The 22020-nt window shown below is 35.4% G+C and overlaps 1 long non-coding RNA gene across 1 annotated transcript in view; it reads right to left on the bottom strand.

The window, feature by feature from the left end:
* Positions 1 to 22020, bottom strand: part of LOC117203941 (uncharacterized) — a 464617-nt gene that overhangs the window by 210296 nt on the left and 232301 nt on the right. Inside the window, exon 6 of the long non-coding RNA XR_007469983.1 lies at positions 15286 to 15403. This is a non-coding gene — a long non-coding RNA (uncharacterized LOC117203941). The remainder of the gene's footprint in view (positions 1 to 15285; positions 15404 to 22020) is intronic.

Raw genomic sequence — 22020 nt, 5'->3', positions numbered from 1 at the left:
CAAACATTTAAAGTGCTGAGAGAAAAATACCACCAATCTAAAATTCTCTACTCTGTGAAATTATTCTTCAAAAGTGAAAGAGAATTAAAGACATTCTCAGACAAACAAAAATTAAGAGAATGTGTTGCCAGCAGACCTGCCTTGCAAAAAATTAAAAGTTCTTTAGAGAGAAGGAAAATAATACAGGTCAGAAACTCAATCAAGCTAGTGGGAAGCTGCCGCATAGCACAGGGAGAGCAGCTTGGTGCTTTGTGACTAGAGGGGTGGGATAGGGAGGGTGGGAGGGAGGGAGACGCAAGAGGGAGGAGATATGGGGACATATGTATACATATAACTGAGGCACTTTATTATAAAGCAGAAACTAACACACCACTGTAAAGCAATTATACTCCGATAAAGATGTTTTTAAAAAAAAAAGAAAAAAGAAACTCAATCTACATTAAAAAAAGCAAGAGCATCGGGGCCTCCCTGGTGGCACAGTGGTTGAGAGTCCACCTGCTGATGCAGGGGACGCGGGTTCGTGCCCCGGTCCGGGAAGATCCCACATGCCGCGGAGCGGCTGGGCCCGTGAGCCATGGCCGCTGAGCCTGCGCATCCGGAGCCTGCGCTCCGCAACGGGAGAGGCCACAACAGAGAGAGACCTGCATACCGCAAAAAAAAAACCGACAAAAAACCAAGAGCATCAAAGAAGGATTAAGTGATGATTAAATCAAAACTTTTATTTTTCTTATTCTTAATTGATCTAACACATAAGAGTTTTTTCAAAATAATAATAGTAACAATGGATTCGATAATGTATGCTTATGTATATATCATATATACATATCTATGCTTATGTATGCTTATATATTAGTGAAATAAATGACAACGATACAAGTGATGGAAGGGAGGAATTAGGAATATTTTGTTATTATAAGGTACTCACACTATCAGTGAAGTGGTATTGTGTTATTTAAAAGTAGACTTGTATTCGTTGTAAATGTATATTGTAAACTCTAGAATAACCACTAAAATATTAAAGAATAAAGTATAACTGATATGCTAAAAAAAGGAGAGAAAATGGAATCATTTAAAATGCTCAATTAAAACCACAAAAGGCAGAAAAAGAGTAGAAGACAAAAACAGGAACAAAGAAGGGCAACAAATAGAACACAGAAACAAATATGGTAGATATTAATCCAAATGTAAAAATAACCACTTTGAAGGTCAATGGTCCATATGTGCCAATTAAAAGACAGATTGCCAGAGTGGATCAAAAGACATGACCCAACTGTATGTTGTCCACAAGAAACTCACTTTAAATATAAAGATACATAAAGATTAAAAGCAAGTGGCTGGAGAAAATATACCATGCTGACACTAATCAAAATAAAGCAGGAATAACTATATTAATTATAGACAAAGCAGGCTTCAAAATAAGGAAAGTTATTGGGGTAAACAGAGGCATGCCTGAAGAGGTCATCTAGGTTTTCTCCTATAACTCTCCATTCTGTTCCATCCATTTGTCTATTATTTTGCTAATAGCACTGTGTCTTGATTACCATAGCTTTATACTAAGTCTTGAAGTTGGATAGTATCAATCCTCCAAACTTGTACTGCTCCTCCAATGCTGTGTTGGCTATTCTTGGTCTTTTACCTCTCCGTATAAACTTAAGAATCAATTTGTCAATAGACACAAAATAACTTGCTGGGATTTTGACTGGGATTGTATTCAATCTATAGATCAAGTTGGGAAGAACTGACTTCTTGACAATATTGAGTCTTCCTATCCACGAACATGGAATCTCTCCATTTATTTAGTTCTTCTTAAATTTTGTCTATCAGAGATTTGTAGTTTTCCTCATACAGATCTTGTATATATTTTGTTAGATTTATACCTAAGTATAAACACTTCCATTTTGGAAGATAATTTGGCAGTTTCTTATAAAACTAAACATACTCTCACTATACAATCCATCAATCAGTTGGTAAATACCAACTCCTTGGTATTTACCCAAAGGAGTTGAAAATTTTATCCGCACAAAAGCTGCACACAAATGTTTACAGTATCTTGATTCATAATTGCCAAAACTTGGAAGCAACCAATATATCTGTCAGTAGGTGAATGAATAAATAAACTTGCATGTCCAGACAACAGAATATTATACAGTGCTAAAAAGAAAGGAGCTATGGAGTCATGAAAAGACATAAAGGAAACTTAAATATTACTAAGGGCAAGAAGACAATCTGAAAAGGCTACATACTGTATGTTTCCAATTATATTACATTTTGGAAAAGGCAAAATATGGAGACAGTAAAAAGATCCGTGGCTGCCACAAGGGAGGGGGAGTGGGATGAATAGGTGGAGCACAGAGAAATTTCAGGGCAGTAAAAACACTCTGTATAATATTATAATTATGGATACATGGCGTTATACATTTGTCCTAACCTGCAGAATGTACAACACCAAGAATGAACCCTAATGTAAACTGTGGATTTTAGTTTATTGTAATTGGTAAATGCAGATTCATCAATTGTAACAAATGTACCACTCTGGTGAGTGATGTTGATAATGGGGGAGGCTATGCAGGTATAGGGGTAGGTTATATAAGAAATCTTTGTACCTTCCTCTTAATTTTGCAGTGAACCTTAAAACTGCTCTAAATTTTAAAAATTTCCTTTGAAAAATAAGGTATAAGAAAACAAGAGGAATCTTTATTTCTAAATATTTAGGTGGAAATTCTAAAATAATTTCCATTCAGTGTTTATTGATAATAAAAGCATTTAAGCACATTTATGTAATTATTATTAGTGAAATGAGACACTCTGAAATTTTTCCTTACACAATTACTTTGAATCTGCCTTTCATAAGACAGTACATTTTTATGTTCATATGCTCTTCCTATCCCACATCCAGGAGGTGGCACTCTTTCTTTTGCACTAAGAACCAAATAGAATAAAAGTAAGGATGGATGAATGAATGAAGGCGAACTCCATCACCCTAAAGTGCACTGTACATTTTCAGCTAGATGGTAAAATGAATCTGAGTCTGCAAACCCAGCAGATATTTTAAACCTAAAGCTGAAGCAATGCTTGTTGTTGACAATAATACAGGTCACCAGGACACCTGGGAAAATGGAATAACTGGGTTGTCTGATCAGACAGGAAATTATTGCAGGGCTCTGTGGCGTTTCAATGCCTCAGGCCATAGGACAAATCTGTAGCTGCTCTGGGAGTAAGTTCAACAGTCAACATGGTGCCAGAATACAAATGTTTTCATCAAACCTCTATTGAAGCTGTAAGAAAATATGGTGACTTAAGCTTTTCATCTCTTTTTATTTTTCATTTTTAATGTCATGGAGATTTCATAATAAGAAGCAAAATGATAAAAAATGTACATAAAGAGATAAAATATAGCAAAGAGTAAGTGCCACATATTGCCTCTTGAAGTGTTTAAAGCACATTTATAAATATCATCTCATACTGAGAGATGATATTTAATTTTTCAAAGCATTAGCAAGTAACTTTAACAATATTTGAAACACGTGCATTTTGTTCTATTCTTTCGATCTGAAAGAAGTCAACATTCCACTCATCATCTTCTCCTTTCTCAGTGTTTTCTTTGTTTATCCCCACTTCAAACTTGGTTGGGTTACAGTTTATCCTTTGGAAAAAGAGATGTATATTTATTTCCACCTTTGTAACGGTTATTTTTTCTTTTTTCCTTAACACCCCAGATTTCATATTTGTTTCATTGTGTCTATCTCATTCCTAAAACATTCTTTCTAGAATAAGATAAGGTAAAAATCAATAAATCAACCATTGTGGATAGATGGCCTACCAGACTTTAATTCCCAACACATTGATCACACAAATCCTTCTCTTCGTGTACTTAGTTTTTTATTATCGTTCACTAGACCATGACTGTGAATGCCCCCAGGCAAGAGACTTGTTTTATTCATCTTTATTCTTTCTGCAAGGCCCAGCACAAGACTAACACATGATAGGAATTCATGCACGTTTATTTAATGGTTGAGCGAAATAATGAATAAATTAAAATAAATTTCACTTTCCTTTAAGTTTATGCCACATAGATCTTCTAACATTTATTCCCATAACATACAGGAATTTATTTGTGAATGTCAGTACCAACATTCCTAGTACTTCCAGTTTTATTTACTCTCAAATTTTCTGGGTAACAATAAAACCCTGTTGTCTTAACTTTTTTTTAATAGTTCATCCCTACAACTATTTTAAAAAATCCGACAAGTAAATGTATGCTTCCTATTTAATTTATCACACCTCATGTTCTCTTTGTTCATATACTGGCCCCAAGTGGTTGCCAGGAAAAGAAGGGAGAGCCGACAGAGTAAACAGGGAGCTAGTCTATTGTATATACCAATAGCCATACTCTGTAGGGCATTTCATGATTCCAGCTCAAATCCCCAAATTATGCAGTAAGTTAGAAGTGCAGAGAAAAAGTCTATAAGTACAAAACTGAATTTTTAAAGCTGCTTTCTAAATGTTCACAGAAAATTGATGTTATTATTATGAGTTCAAGAACCAACTACCCTTCTGATTATGTTATTGCATTTCTCACTAAGTTTTCACTGATAAATAGAATTAATCCGTCTGCTTTAACCTTAAAAACTGCCTTTCTGTAAGTTTAGTATTAAAAGTTATTACCATTAGAAAACTTACATTTTTGCCACCTATATTCAGTCTTCACATGGTAATTGAGTAGTTCAGTCAGTGTAAAAATACCAATTGTAAAAGTATGGCTTCATTTTCTAATATTCACAATTTTTTCAAAAATATTCTGGTATTATTGTAAAGTGTAGCCCATTGGAAATCTAACTTACAGTGTGGTTTGCATTTTAGAATTTTAATTATAATTGGTAGAAATAGACTTCAATCTTTTTTTAAGTCAGTGTGCCCCAAATTGAGGCAAAGACAGCAGAAAGAATCCCAACTATTATGACATAGCCACATAGATTAGATTTTAAAACTCAACTTTGAATTATTTCAAGCACAAAGGTGTGTTTATAGAAAACTGTAACACAAAATGTCACTTTCAGGTAGTTAAGGCAAGTCTCAGTACTATCATAGACACTTCTTTCTGGGACTTTCCTTCATAATCAACCCTAAGAGCTGGTTTACATGCAACACCCAACACCCTCTCTGGTCACTTTTCCAGGCATGATGACATCCTTCAACAATCTCCTTATCAATATCATAACAATAGCTATATTTTTTCAGCAACTGTATTCATTATTTAGAGCACAATTAAAGGTGTAATTGGGAGACTTTATTAGTATGTTTTATTTTAAATAAATATTTGGGGATCCTGCTGAACAATAATTTAAATAATAGAAAAGATCTGAAACTATGCCAGTCAAACTTATAAATTTTTCCTATTGTTCATTCTAACCCATTGCTTTTGCTTGTAGAGAATTCCCATTCCAAGCATAAGGATGTAGATGATGTTAAGAAATATTAATTCAATAGCTTTTGCCTGGTTTTATAGAAAATATTGTTTCTAAATGTGTAGTTTTTACCCACTGCTGCCTAAATGATCTGATAAGAAAATGTTTTGACGTTTAGGAAAATAATATAATAGAGTGTTGGTTAAGAGGTGAGGCTTAAATAAAAAAAGTTTATCTTTGTTCTTTCTATAACCCGACTAATATAAAAGTAAATATATTTTTAAAGGAGTACAAATCCAGGACAAGGAAAATAAGATAATATATAACAGTAGAAGGTAAATGTCAGCAATCTTTTGTCAATGAGAAAGTAGATGATTTAGTGGAATGGAGGAAACTTAGAAAACTTAGACCATGACAGGCAGGCCTTTTTTATTGGGTTTCCCCTTATTGCACTTTGCAGATATTGTGGGGTTTCTTAAAAATTGAATGTCTGTGGCAACCCCATCTTGAGAAAGTCTATTGACACCTTTTTTCCAACAGCACTTGCTCACTTCATGTCTCTCTTGCACATTTTGGTAATTATTGCAATATTTCAAACTTTTTCATTATTAATATATTTGTTGTGATCTGTGATCAGTGATCTTTGATGTTACTATCATAATTGTTTTGGGGCTCCATGAACCACACCCATATATAAGACAGCAAACCTAATAGACAAATGTGTGTGTTCTAGCTGCTCCACAAACTAGCCATTTCCCCATCTCTCTCCCTCTTCTTGAGCCTCCATATTCCCTGAGACACAATATTGAAATTAGACCACTTAATAACCCTACAATGGCCTCTAAGTGTTCAAGTGAAGGAAGGAGTCACATGCCTCTTACTTTATATCAAAAGCTAGAAATGATTAAGCTTAGCGAGGAAGACATGTCAAAAGCCAAGACAGGCTGAAAGCCAGGCCTCTTGCACCAACACTTAGCCAAGTTCTCAGTGCAAAGGAAAAGTTCTTGGAGGAAATTAAAAGTGCTCCTTCAGTGAATGCCCGAATGATAAGAAAGCAAAACAATCTTACTGCCAATATGGAGAGCTGTGGTTGTCTGGATAGAAGATCAAACCAGCCACAAAATTCCCTTAAGCCGAAGCCAAATCCAGAGCAAGGCCCCAACCTTCTTCAATTCTACAAAGGCTGAGAGAGGTGGGGACGTTACAGAAGAAAAGTTTGAAACTAGCAGACGTTGGTTCATGAGATTTGGGAAAAGAAGCCATCTTCATGACATAAAAGTGCAAGGTGAAGTAGCAAGTGCTGACGTAGAAGCTACAGCAAGTTATCCAGATGATCTCGCTAAGATAATGAATGATGGTGGCTACACCAAACAACAGTTTATCAGTTTAGATGAGGCAGCCTTGTATTAGAAGATGTCATCTAGGACTTTCATAGCTAGAGAGAAGTCAGTGCCTGGCTTCAAAGCCTCAAAGGACAGGCTGACTCTCTTGTAAAAGGCTAAGGCAGCTGATACCTTGAAGTTGAAGCCAGTGCTCATTTACCATTCCAAAAATTCTAGGACCCTTAAGAATTATGCTAAATCTACTTGGTCTGTGCACCATCAATGGAACAACAAAACCTGGATGACAGCGCATCTGTTTACAACATGGTTTCCTGAATATTTTAAGCCCACTGTTGAGACCTACTGCTCAGGAAAAAAAGATTCCTTTCAAAATATTTTTGCTCATTGACAATGCACCTGGTCATCCAAGAGCTCTGGTGGAGATTAATGTGTTTTCACACCTGGAAACACAGCATCCATTCGGCAGCCCATGCATCAAGGAGTAATTTCAACTTTCAAGTCTTGTTCTTTAAGAAATAAATTTTGTAAGGCTATGGCTGCCTTATAATGATTCCTCTGATGCATGAGAAAAGTAAATTGAAAACCTTCCGGAAAGGATTCACCATTCTAGATGCCATTAAGAACATTCATGATTCATGGGAAGAGGTTAACATATCAACATTAACAGGAGTTTGGAAGAAGTTAATTCCAGCCATGGATGACTTTGAAGGGTTCAAGACTTCAGTAGAGGAAGTAACTGCAGTTGTGGTGGAAACAGCAAGAGAACTAGAACTAGAAGTGGAGTCTTAGGATGTGACTGAATTGCTGCAATCTCACGATAAAATTTGAATGAATGAGGAGTTGCTTTTCCTGGATGAGCCAAAAACAAAAAAACAAAAAAAAAACCAGGGGGTTTCTTGGGATGGAATCTATTCCTAGTGAAGATGCTGTGAAGATTGTTAAAATGACAACCAAGGGTTTAGAGTATTACATAAACTTAGTTGACAGAGAAGCAGCAGGGCTTAAGAGGATTGACTCCAATTTTGAAAGAAGTTCTACTATAGGGAAAATGCTATCAAACAGCACTACATGCTACAGAAAAATTGTTTGTGAAAAGAAGAGTCAACCAATGCAGCACACTTTACTGCTGTGTTATATTTAGAAACTGCCACGGCCACCCCAGCCTTCAGCAGCCAGCACCCTGATCGGTCAGCAGCCATGAACATTGAGGCAAGACCCTCCACCAGCTAAAAGATTATGACTCACTGAAGGCTCACATGATGGTCAGCATTTTTCAGCAATAAAGTATTTTTACATTAAGGTGTGTGCATTGGTTTTTTAGACATAATGCTATTGCACAATTAATAGACTACAGTATAGTATAAACATAACTTTTATATGTACTGGGGAACCAAAAAATTCGTGTCACTCAATTTATTGCAGTGGTCTGGAACTGAACTTGCAATATCTCCAAGGTATGCCTGTATAAGGAAACCATTAAGTCCTGAAGAGGTCTGGATTGGCTCTTAGAAGCACAGTTTCCTTAGAAGACAAGGTTGCAGTCTTAATGTACTTTATAAAAAAGTAGACGACAGGCAGTGTGATATGGTATGTGTGCTACTTAGCTTAGGCTGTAACCCAGGTACTAACCAAGAATGTCCAAGCTAGGGTTGGTCAGTTAAAACACAAATCAATAATGTACAACTGAGTTGTGATCGGACGGCATTTTAAGGAAAGCCCTACTCTAGCTGTAGCTAATGTATTTGTTTCTGTTATCCATATCTTAATTAGCATCCAAAGCTGGCTGGTTAATATTACTAAATGTTGGTAAAATATGTTGCCTCATTTGATGAATACTGGATATGAATTCTCATTAGTAAAATTTAAATTATTCAAAATAGGGTCACTGTATAAAATATTCTAGAGACTCTCCCATGCTTGTGTAACCATGTATGAGAAGCCAGCTAGGTCTATTCCCTTTACCTTGAAAGATGCACTGGGCTGAATTCCTAAGTGGAATTGTGGTCCTGTATCAAGCTGTGAACTCTGGGGTGTTCTTTTGCAGAATTCCAACTATATGGCTTATAGAATCCTGCCCTGAAACTTTAGCATTTGACAAATCTACCACTTCAGAAAGTGGTAATAAAAACATCTAAAGGAACCAAGAGCTTGGGATTTCCTTGATTCAACAGGAAAGATCATATGAACTGTTTCTTTTGTGTGTGTAGATAGGGGCAACCCTTGGTTTGAGAATTACCTTTTTTATAACCTGGTAGCAAGGTTAGAGTGGCACCTGGTAGAGTGAGTGGAGCAGCTAGTGTCATTCACCTCAAAGTTTTTAGTGGGCATCTATTATCTACCAAAAAGGACTTAAGAATTGTGCATAACCTAATTGTATTAGGTCAGTTTACAATGGTAGTTATTAAGGATGGAGACAGAAACAAAAGGATCAGCAGAATTGTGCCTAGGAGTAGACAGAGCCCAGATTCCCTCCTTCACAACTGAAATAGCCTCCTTCCCTACTTACAAAAGAGAAAGTTTTACTCTGGAGAAACTGAACCAAAGAGTCTCCAGATTTGGGGCAAGGAGGAGTGTAGTGTAAGGCCTGTCCTTAGAAACTGAGTAAGTGAATGTCTTCACGCCGAAAGGAGAGATCCACCATGTCTTCCTAGGATCTTACAGTGCTTAGATACCCAGTGCTGGGCCCTGGAGGCCACAGACTGGCTTATAACCCAAGGGTTTCTTTGCATATACCTCCTGTCCCAAGAGAAAAGACCTCCACACTTTGATATTTGGGGTCTCCTGGTCAGGTTCTTATCCCAGTAACACTAATGTAAAGCCCAACAGGAGTCTATAAGCCAACAGAGCTTACTCTCCATTTCTTAGAGCCTCATTCTCAGAAATTACTGGACAAACATCTCCAGACAAGTCATAAAAATAAAAGTTTCCAACATGAGTGAGCAGACCAACACAAACAGATAAAAATGAGACTCAGAAGAAATAGAGAAACTCAGAAAAAATGCAGGGGGGTACATAGAAGATATTTTCAAAAATATAACTTTTGGATAAGAGAAAATTTTACAACTGTAAAATAAGAACAGGATTCTTTTTTAAAAAGTAATGATCAGAGTGTAACAAATAACTATTAGTATTAAAATGGTGATGCATTTTAAACGTCAAAAAATATTGAGAAATCATCTAGAAAGTAGAATAAGGGACAAGAAATATTAAAAATATACATATTTTAAGGACCCAGGTTCAACATGTAGCTAATAGAATTCTTGGAAATAGATCAAGAAACAGAGAAAATGTAAGGAAAATATTAAAAAGAAATAATAAAATAAAATTTCTCAGAACTGAATGGCTGGGTTGAGACACTGTCCTGCAAAATAATGGTGAAAAAGTACACCTTTTTTCAAGGGACATCATCATGAAATTTCAAAAGTATATAGATGAAAAGATCTTAAATGCTTCCAGAGAGTTAAAAGAAATAGGGGTCCAGGGTGTAATGCATGTGGTGTCAGGAATCAGAAAGGTATGGGACTTCATAGATAAACATCGGAGATTAGGAGACAGTGGTATAATGATTTTTAAAATCTGAAGGAAAACTATTTCTAACTTCAGAGTGTTATGCCCTGACACAATTCAATCACAGATGAGGGTAGAAAAATATTTCTAACATGCAAGTAATCTAACATGCAAGTAATCAAAAAACATGCAGGTTTTCAAAACCTGCTTCTCCGGAAGCTAAAGGATAACGTGCTCCAACAAAACCAAGGGATCAAACCAGGAAAGAAGAAAGCATGGGGTCCAAAAGAGGGGGTGGAACATTCAACACAGGAGAAACAGCAAGGGAATGTACTAAAAGCAAAGGGCATGCTACTGAAGACGAGTGCCTGATGCCCAGTGTTGTAGCAGGCTGCAGAGCTATCAGTTAAGACGGGCCTAAGATGAAAGTAACCTTCATTGTGCCCAGTGCATAGTGATGATATGATCGGCCAGGATGCACATGACCAACCAAGGCTTTCAGAAAGGCACAATTCCTGTGACGCAGACATCTCAGGTGGGATCAAGATGGATCCTCACAGAGGCATCATAGTGGTCGCTTCGTTTAAGCACTAGGTATAATGGTCTCAGTCATTTGGATGTTTGAGGGGCATATATTTTAAAACATTGAATATCAAGTTATGCAATCTATGCTAGAAATCTTGTGACTAGGTAAGGGTAGAGAAATAGAAAAAAGGTAATTCCCTGGTGGTCCAGTGGTTAGGGCTCTGCGCTTCCACTGCAGGGGGCACAGGTTCAATCCCTAGTCTGGAAACTAAGATCCCACATGCCATGCAGCCAAAAAATAAATAAATGAATATATGAATAAATAAATAAATAAATAAATAAATATGCTGTCTCATTTAACATCACAAATAACCTTCTGAAATAGGTACCATAAAAAAAAAGAAATAGAAGAAACAGACTTAACATTATTCTGAAAATATTAAATCCAAATTAGGTTAATTCCAGTACATTCCAGGTACATAATTGCCTTTTTTTGTTGAACTTCAGCTTAAAAAGTCCATAAGCCACATGTAAGTCCTACTGAGTCTGAAGAAAAAAATATAGGTAACAGTAACTTCCTTTCAGTTTCTAATATACTAAAGGCTGGTTATTGTGTTTAAAATACAATAAAGAAAAATATTCTTCTGTGTTTTTTTTTTACAAGTTTAAACAACTTTACTATATATTACGTCATTGGCTCCATTTTCTGGGGTTTTAGATGTGAAAAAATATCTGAGTAAAATAGAATAATTTCTAAAATGTATTACAGTTGAAATAATTGAGTAAGTATGATAATGTAATTTTCAGGAAATGATTCACTGTCAATTTATCTAAACTTGGGTCTTCCTGATATTTCTATCCTCTTAAATAATTTTTGCTTATGAATAACTGTTTCAAACTAACGTATAAGGAAGATCTATTTTATACCACTTAATTTAATTTTAATTTCAACTTTATTTCCATTTTTTTACTTTTTTAAAAAATAATTCGTTGTTAGCAGTTTGGGGGGAAATATCAGGTGTGAGAGATTCATATAAGCTATTGGCCAAAATGAAGGCTTTTGGATTACCTTTGAATACAGCCATCCTTTCTTCCTCTGCATTCTTTTCCTTTTTCTTTTCACCCTCATAACTCTCAAATTGGGAATTTACTATAATAGGTATTGATGTTTATACAGCATCTTCCATCCTTATAAGAGTATGAGGATATATATTCTCTTTATAGAGATGGATTGAATTCATCTTTTTTAATTATAAAGCAAAGGCTGTTCCAAAACCATAGGCTCTTTGCAGACTTCTTACAATAACCCTTATTATTCATGGAATCACAAGTCTCAAAACCCAGGAGAACTCACATTGACCTTGTTATTACCTCTAGAAGGAAACAGTGGTCTTTTGCAATGAGATATACCCCCCCAAAAGAAGGCATCATAAAACAAAGACATATACACAGTTTGCCTAACAGATTAGAAAAAACTAAAATGGGCTTCGATACCCTGGTTTAGCCTGAGTGTGCAAAAGAAAGGAAGATTCTAATTTACTGTGGGTAGGAGGATAAGTTGGTCTCAAGAGAGTTTGGCAACATGTATAAGACCCAATATATATGCATAAACTTTATATTATACTGCTGTTTATAAAAGCAAAAAAATGGAAACAAAATGTTTATTTAGACAGTTATAAGTAAACTGTAGTACATTCAAACAGTGGAATAATATGTTAAAATTAAAAGGTAGATCTATATTCACTCTTGTGAAAGGACATCCATAATATACTAATAAATAAAGAAGTCAAGGGATATAGTATTTTATTCTGAAAGTACATACACCAAAATCTTAGCATTGGTACACTGGGTATAGATATTTCATATAATTTTAGTTGTATCTAATTTTTAAAAATTTATGTCTAAAATTATCATTTTTCATTTAAATAATTTAACAAAGAAAAATTATATGCTATAAAAATGAAAAAAAACTTGAAATTTCTCGAAGTCCTGATAATTGTGATACTTTTCGTGAAGCCATGATAACTTTATGCAAAATAATAGGCTTTCTAAAAATTGCTCAAGATTTTACAACGGTTTTTGTAAATAATGCTGATGTATTTATCAGTGAGTGAAGGCAAAAATCACACTGATTTGATCCCATCCTTTGTTATTGAAAAGCTTACAAGTGTGGTGATTAAACACAGAGCACAGAGAGAATTCCCTGTATTATTTTGTTCATCCCACTTCTTAGAGATAACAAGCCTCTAGTTCCCATCATTTAGAATGTACTGAATTTATTGCTTTATTTTACTAACTGACTTCTTTATATTTATGGGTATGGACATGAACAGGTTTATAATAAGTTTAAATCGAGCTCTTTAAAATCTGTACCCTATTTAAATATCTGCAGTATCATGGTATTTAAATGACTTTGATTGTATAAATACAATCAAAGTATTTTACTGTATAAATACCAAAAATAAAAATGGATTATAGCTACCCTTGGATATTTGAAGAACTGCCAGAAATTAAAGGAAGCCAGCTTTCTCTGTACTGTTTTGAGACTAGAGACTTTTGGTCTTTTGTTTGTTTGTTATAGATTAAGTTGAGAACATAATGAAACCTATGGACCCTCTTGCCAGAAAAGTGTTCTTATGCACATCTAAAAATTATTTTTATATACAATTTCAAGTGTTCACAGAGTCCCCTGAAGTACATGTTTTTAATGGATAGATTAGAATTAGTGGGTGAAACTAAAAGAGAAGCCGAATTCATTTCTTTGTTAGTTTCTAACAAAGTCGAAATTTTCCAACAATGTGCATTGCTTCATTAAGTACTCAGTGAGCATGACTAAGTATATTTTGGAAGCAGATTGAGTGAAATGGTATAGAAGGAATTCCAACCTCCAAATTGAAGTTTGGCAAGATGACCTCAGAGAGCAGTTTAATTCTAGTATTTTATTATGGGATTTAAATAAGGATAGTGTATTTAATCCAATAGATAGGCTTTAAGAACATGACAGGCCTTAACATATGTCTTCCTGAACTGCTCTCTGTCACTCTCTATTTTCTCATCACCAGGGCAGTACAAGTGTTTGGTGTTCTCTCTCTTGGTCCTTCTTAGGACTTCTGTTTCAAAATGGTGGCCTGACCCCAGGCATATATCTCTTTTCATCCCTGCGTCTTAAATTGATAGTATAGAAAATAAAGAGGTATAAATTTTACAACAATGAAGAAAATGATGAAGATGCTATTAACTGACAAATAACTCATGCATTTTAGAAGAAGACAAAAGGAAAAAGGATGAGAAGTGGCAGAACACTATAGACTAGGATGAGTGGGAAGAACTCCTCAGGCAACAAGGTCAAGAAGAGATTTAACCTGCTCCAGGAGACACTTGAGTGACTTTGACTCAGGGACCCTGAGGTTAGCAGAGAGCAGAAGTCTCCCACCACCACAGGCAGTACCCCTGCTACCAGGCCTCTTAGCAATGGACGAAAGCAAAGGGTTATTCTCTCTAAAAGAAAAAGTGGCATCATTTATCTCTGGATCATCAGCACAGCTCTCTGAATGAAAAACTATAGAGTAAAGCTCTCAGTATTCAGAGGTTTTCTCATTTAATGGTTATTCCTATCCACTCCTGTAATTTGAAGTCTGCTGAACTTTACACACACACACACACACACACACACACACACACACACACACAGCTTCCTATTTTTTCCTTGTTAAATATGAGCATAAAACCAGTCTTCAACACAGACTGGAGGATATCTGCATCATGATAGAGGAAAACCAATAGAAACATATAATTTGTATATCATGATGAAGAGAATTTGTTGAAAAGCAAATTGCTTTTCAGAGAGACTAAATAAGATATAGTATCCTTAAAACATTATAAGAATGGTATGCTATGAGAAAAATCCATGCACAAGAAATAGCTTCTAGAAATTAAAAAAAAGTTGGAAGATTAATAAATTGAAAGATGAAAGAATATTTTTAAAAATCTAGAATGTATAGAAAGATAGAACATATGCGACAAGAGATAAAATGCAAAAGGTCTTAGTTAGAATATATAACATCTGACTAAAATACGATCTCCCAAAAGAATGAAAAGGTAAAAATTTTGAAGCGCAAGATAAGTTTAACAATTATTTTTAAATTAAAAACCAATGTTCATAGCTAAAGTTCCCAGCGCTCAGGAATTATGCTAGACAATGAGAAGTACCTTAATAGGGTTTCTTACAAAGTACACAAATGCAGTTGCGATCAACTCTATCCTAGAGTTTTTAGAATAACAAATATGAAGAGTCCTAGGTCTAATATGGCTGAGAATTCAGTATTAGAGAAAGTAAAAGTGAGTAGAAGGAGGGAGCGGCACATGCAAGGTTCTGGTGTGGACAAATGAAAACCTCCTGTTGCCCTATGGGGATCATTAAAATATGTAATAAGCACCAGCTCATCAGAACATATACAGCAATCAAGTAGGACAGATACCAGCTCTACACAACCTGTACGACTTACCTGGCTGAATGTCACTCCTGCTGGTACAGACAGCAAATGGCAAGTTCCTTGGCTTAATTATTTCCAATTTCAGGTGTCTGGTGTCCAAACCACCGTTTTAAAAATGAGCAAATATGATCTGGGAAAAATGAAAAGAATGAACACTAGATTTAAAAAAAAACCAAAACAACAGATGAGGTAGCTTTGCTTTTTAAGGCATATGGTCTTATAAAGTGAGAAGACAAAATCTTTTTTTTTCCTAAAGAAAGAACATAAATACCTACATGGTAATCTCTTTCACTGGGCTAGAAATAGCCACCCTTTCTCCTCCAGAATCTATCCTTTATCTATTTATGTGTATGTGTATATGTATATACAAAGCTTTTATATATGTACATATATAGGCATCTATTATATATATAGGTATGTGTGTATATACACCTGTAAGTCCTCAATTTTATATTTTATTTATTTTTTAAAATTTTATTTATTTTTTGGTTGTGTTGGGTCTTCGTTTCTGTGCACGGGCTTTCTCTGTTTCCTGGGAGCGGGAGCGGGGCTCTTCTTCATTGCGGTGCGCGGGCTTCTCATTGCAGTGGCTTCTCTTGTTGCAGAGCACAGGCTCTAGGCATGCGGGCTTCGGTAGTTGCATCACGTGGGCTCAGTAGTTGTGGCACACGGGCTTAGTTGCTCCGCGGCATGTGGGATCTTCCCGGACAAGGGCTCGAACCCGCGTCCCCTGCATTAGCAGGTGGTTTCTTAACCACTGCGCCACTAGGGAAGTCCAGTCCTCAATTTTAAGCTCAAGAAAAGGCTTTGTATGTTTTTACTCCTGGACAAATAAATTATTGACTTTATTTTAAGGCAATGATGCCTGATTTACCTTTCAGTGGAGGTTTTGATGATAGGGCCTCAGGGTTTCTTGGACACCAGAGGGAGCAAGAGAAGAGGTAAAGCTTAGAAGAGGTGTTGGAAAAAACGTATTAAAGGTCCACCATGGTTCATGTACTATACTCTACCCTGGAGATTCAGAGATGAATTACTGAGCTGATAAACAAGAGCCATGAGAGTGGTAAATTTAGGGTAATAGAACAAATGGAAAAAATTAATCTATTCTTAGAAACAAGACTCAGCCCTGCCAGCATCTTCAAATCTGATTACTGTAGGCTACAAAAGAGCAAGAATCTTATTTATTTCATATTCACCTGAGAGCTGGAAAAAATAGGTTATGCTCAATTGACTTTGAATTAATTAAATGATAAATTACGAAGTTTATGTTTCAACTAAGTTTAAAGGGTAGTAAGTTCACAATAGGCAACTTGGCTTTCATATTTTAAGTCACAAATGCTTTTTTCTTCAAAAATGAGTGTTTTTTAAAAATTAAAAATCTCTGCTGCTTGTCTCTGCTTCAGTTGGTAGAATCTCAGTCATAGTGAATACAATTCATTCCACTTCAGGAAATTTCATTTTCAAAAAATGACCTATTAGAAGTTTCCGGTTAAATAAGTGATAACTTGAGTTATGTATCAAAAGTAACCATAAATTTCACATTCCTTATAAAACACATTCATTTAATTTAACTTAATGATCCTATTGATTTATCCATAAAGGAAATTTGAGGCACAGTCAGGGTGAGTTCTTACATTTTAAATTATAGTTATTATTAAATCAGACTTTTGGTTGAATTTTGTGAAAATACCAATTATTTGCGAAGAAATGACTGATCCTTCAGGTAGTGTTCCCCAATGTCCTCATTACTATCTTCTGCACAAACCACTAGAGGGCAAGACAGTCTAACATATTAGAGCAGATCTAATTTCATCCAACAGAGGGCAGTCATACATACACCAGGCAAAGAAATCAGTATATTACATTATGTTTCAGCTATTACAATCTGCCATTACCTTTTGGGATTATAAGAGGGAGGAGAAGAGAGAAAGAAAGGAAGAAGGAAAGAACACAACCCTCTCAATAAACAATTCAGTGGCCGACTTCTCTGAAATTGTTAAGCATATGAGTTTAATAAACAATTTGCTTTTTTCTGGATTTAAATAGTTTAAATTTGAAGTGGGAAAAAAAAACACCAGTTAGAAGATAAATCTTAACAAGTGAAATGAGAAAACACGTGAAAGCTGTTTCCAATCAAAGGGACCAAGTGTTAGCAGCTTTATTTTTATGTACAAACACAATGTCTAGTTACCTTCAAAGGCTAAGGAGTGAATTAGCAGCATAAATAATTTTTCATTAAACAAAAACTAGATAAAAACTATAAGTGAAGTGAGAGACAGGATTAGCCATTTCTCACAGAACATCTTGAAGAAGCCTGGGTTAATGGGAAAAGTCAAGAATCAGGAAGCCTGGGTTTTATCCCTGACTCCTATCCATTGGCTGTATGACAATTGGTAGGTTGGCCAATCCACATAGACTTCAGTTGCCTCATATGCAAAATTATGGAAGTTTTAACATAAATGACTTCCAAATCTGGATGGTCATCAGAAACCTTGCTTTGCTAGTCTCTAGACCTACTAAATTAGAACTGAATCTCCAGAAATGAAGCCAAACAACATACACACACACATATATATATATATATATGTACACCATAAATACAAATATATATATACATTATATATGTATATATATTATATGTACACACACACATATATATGTGTGTGTGTATGTGCAATTCTAGGTAATTCTGATGATCTGTCATTATTGTAAACATTGGGCTAAATGAAGGCTAAGTTTCCTTTTTCGCTTTAAAATTCATGACTTTATGCTTATTTGTACATCACTAAGTTGGTATTTTAAGATATAAGATATTTTTCTGGCCCAACACTAAAAACAAATAAGCTCCATCACATTAAAAAATTTGAACTCAGAAGAAATCAATTTGGAAACAGTTTCCAAGAGTCCCACTGATACCTTGGTATTTTTTCACTTTTCCTCAGAACTTTCACTTTTTAACTGAATATTTGTCATTAGTACTTTTGATATTATGTGGCTGCACTTGATTATGTGCATAATGATGTTAATTTATTGTTGGTGGTGTCGACTTAAAATAATGCACAACCTGAGAATTTTGAGTCAAGTTTTATTTGGGGCAAAATGAGGACTATAGCCTGGGAGACAGCATTTCAGATAGCTCTGAGAAACTGCTCCAAAGAGGTAGGGGGGATGGTCTGTATATATGTGATTTTGGTGAAGGGGGAGTACATACAATCAAGCACAAATTTTTTGCAGAAAGCACAAAAATTTCTGCAAATTTTTTTGCAGAAACCTTGCAGAAGGTTTCTTCTAGTCACTAGGATCAGTCGTCACCGTGAAGGATTTTAGTGCTTTTCTAGATATGAGGGAAGAATTGGGCTCATAAAATCGGCTTCTGAAAATAAAACTATCTAACTATCTGAAGACCTGTTCTGCCAGTTTTCTCAGAGCACAGAGTGCCTCATTTCTGCTCTCCACTCTGAACTCCTTTCAGGGGGTGTTGAAAATCAGCGGCTGCAGCAGCTCATGATGTAATCCTTGTAGAGGCAGATGGCAAGTGCCGACGGCAGGTGCCAATTTGTAGACAGTGGTGGTGTTGTTATATCTTGAATCTGTAATGGCTAATTGCCACTGGAATGACCTTAGTGTATATGTTCTGACTCTGGGGAATGTGGAGGAATTATGAATTATGATGTCATCATCTTATGAATTATGATGTCATCAGCACAACTGAAATTCTACTTTAGGATAAGGCAAGAGAAACCAGGCTGAACCCAATAGCAATATCTGAAGAAAGAGAAATGGATTCTAGAAGTGATTAGTCAATTATTTTCTGTGTAAAGCTTATCTTTCACAATCTCATTCTAAGTAGGAGGATTCACAACAAGTTTAACTTTACTTGACATACACCAAGAAAATCCTTTTAAGTCACCTAACTACCTAAATAAGTCTAGTGACAGAAGATGGAAAATGGCTTCACTTTCGGCAAATATATTATTTTTCTGGTACACATCTTGATTACAAACACGTCAATCTTTGGGTTACGTTAGTGCTCTGGGGAGCAGTAGAGATTCTTATGGGATTTTAACAAAGCAATTGACATTGGAGATGAGATGCCTCACTACATGTGAGTGACTAATAACCTTGGAATTAGAGGTGATAACAAAGGACAATCAAAGGCAATGATAGTCTCTGCTAATCTCCTGCTTCGCTCACTGCATAATTCTTTGATCAGATTCAACATAATTTTCCCTCAAGAAGCTATGAGAACGTATTATTTTAGTAATTTCATGTGACATAGCACTTCCTGTTTCTATGGAAGAACACAAGAAGAGTAATTCAGAAATCAGATGCTACATAAATAGTTTCCCTTGCTTATCACATTTATCTAATATTCAGTCTCTATCCCTTCCCCTTCGCCCCTTCACAGCCTCTCTCTCCCCCTCCCTCCCTCCCTCTGATAGTGTTAAAAAAAATACTCTTCTTTTAATTTTGGACAAGCACTTAAAATACATATTTCTATATCAAGATAACACTTTAAAAATGATTCTCATATAATGGCAGTAAAAATAATTCTGCAATTCCAAAAGAGCTAAGCTGAAACCAATAGTAATTCAATTAATTCAGTTATTCTCATGTTTTATTTTACTTTAGCCATTTTAAAATAAAAACAACTTCTAAGCAGTCCTTTTGCCATCTGTTTAGGTTCATTTTAAATATATACACATTTTTGTTTTGGGGGGGGAGCAAGCTACAATATTTTATTCCATGTACTTTTCTGAAAGCATTCTCTAAGTCAACCAGTCCTACAAAGTAAAGTACTCAACCAGTTCAGAAGATGAGCAAAAAAAACCCTGAATTAATAGTAGTCCCACATAACATTCAGTTTATGCCATATTCTGCAGCAGCTGGAAATACAATTAAATTTTTTAGAATTAATTTTATAATCAGAGATTAAGAATGTGGACATTTTACCACTACCAGGTAAACTTGTGAGGCAGGTTCATTGTATGCTAACTTGATTCCCCTGAATTATCTACTTAGTAAACTAGTCACTATTAATTTGACCATTAGGGAAATCAAACCTGCAGAAAAGAACTTCAATATTCAGAAGATTATGTCTGAACAAAATACTGCATATCATAACTGCTCAAATTATTTTCTACACAATATAGACCCTCAATATAAGGCATCTGATTAAATCAAGCACCATCCCGAGCCAATGATGTATTCTTTCTTCTTAGATTTAAGTTTTTTCTTTGTTCCTGTGTGATGGAATCTTTCACACACCCTTAGGCTGCCACACCCATCTGTCACAGGTGTATGGAGCTGTTGATGTTTCCCTTGCTCTTTAACTTCTACTTAATCAATGAACTATAATTGCTATGAAATCTGGCTTTCCAACTGGGACAAATGGTGCCTCTTTCGTTTTTCAGTTAGAGTTAGATCCCTAATCTTCATCACATGGATAAAGAGTAGTAACTGGTTCAAAATCTCCATGGCACATCTGGATTCCCCACCCTGCTACCATCTTCTCTAATTGCCCCTGAATATTTTATGTAAGTATGATGCTAAGGAAAGGAAACTAATCAAATATTAAAATTTTAGACTATATATATTCTAAAAATAATCTTAAAACAGATAGTCTGAAAGTCCATTCTAAGTGTCATAGTGGGCGTTTATATTTTGGTTCCATGTAGCGAATAAGAACCAGAGCATTTGCTGCACTAAACGGCTGACTTCTTCACAGAAAGTCTTCTCATCGCTAATTTTTAGGATTGTGTGATATACCACACCAAACATATACCACATATACCACATATACCACACCAAACACATATACCACACCGAACTGAGTCATCAATCAAAAAACTAGCATGCTTATTCTCAGGCTCCTGGAATTTACATTCTCTCTTACTTTTCTTCTCTCTCCCACCTTTTCTCCTCTTTTTCCTAAATGCTTTTGAGAGAAAATCCCAGAAGCCCTTCTAGGATAGAGAAATACAAACAAATTTGAATCTGTTGGATAGATTCGCCTGTTTCCTAGCCAAATAGAGGAGGTGAACCAAAGAAATGGGAACAAAGCATTACTATGTTTTGGGGAAAGCACTTCTTTGACAGTGTGGACAGGAAGGATGTAAGGGCATCTAACACACTTGTATACACTTGCTTTTAAGGCGTAAAGCCATCATTAATATACAAATTGTCATGCATAAATACGAAACTGTTACATCATCCTATGTTTTTTAAAAGAACAGATGTAAAGTGGTAAATTGGGAAAAAGCAGAGTGTAGGTGTCCCAATACCCTATCTTTTCTACTTTCTCTTCAGGTTTATACAGTAGAATAATCTTATATTTTTAAAAGTCTGGAAAGGATCTCCAGATAGTTTGAATCATCTATTTCATTAATTCTTGAACTACCATAGGGTGGACTAAACTTGTGACTTATCAGATATCAGAACATAGTGGTGAGCTCTGGAACCAGACTGCCAAGACTAAACCCAAGCTCTTCTATATACTAACTATGCAACTTTGAACAAGTTACTTCATCACTCTGAGATTCAGTTTGCTTATCTGTAAAATGGAAACAAAGTAGCTGCATCATAAGATTTTTGTGAACTAAATCACTCAAGTGCCAATGCCATGCCTTGTATAATTCTTTTATGTTCCTCTAATATTTGCAATCAAAAGCAAAAGCAAATTCCTTAGCATCTAGGTCAACTAAAATCAAATTGGATAATCAGGCGTGAGTTGAATTTAAGTCATGA

This window comes from Orcinus orca, chromosome 11, assembly GCF_937001465.1.
Source record: "Orcinus orca chromosome 11, mOrcOrc1.1, whole genome shotgun sequence".
In the NCBI taxonomy this organism is placed as follows: domain Eukaryota; kingdom Metazoa; phylum Chordata; class Mammalia; order Artiodactyla; family Delphinidae; genus Orcinus; species Orcinus orca.
Note: the sequence above shows the minus strand (reverse complement) of the source record. Positions and strands in the feature narration are given on the sequence as shown.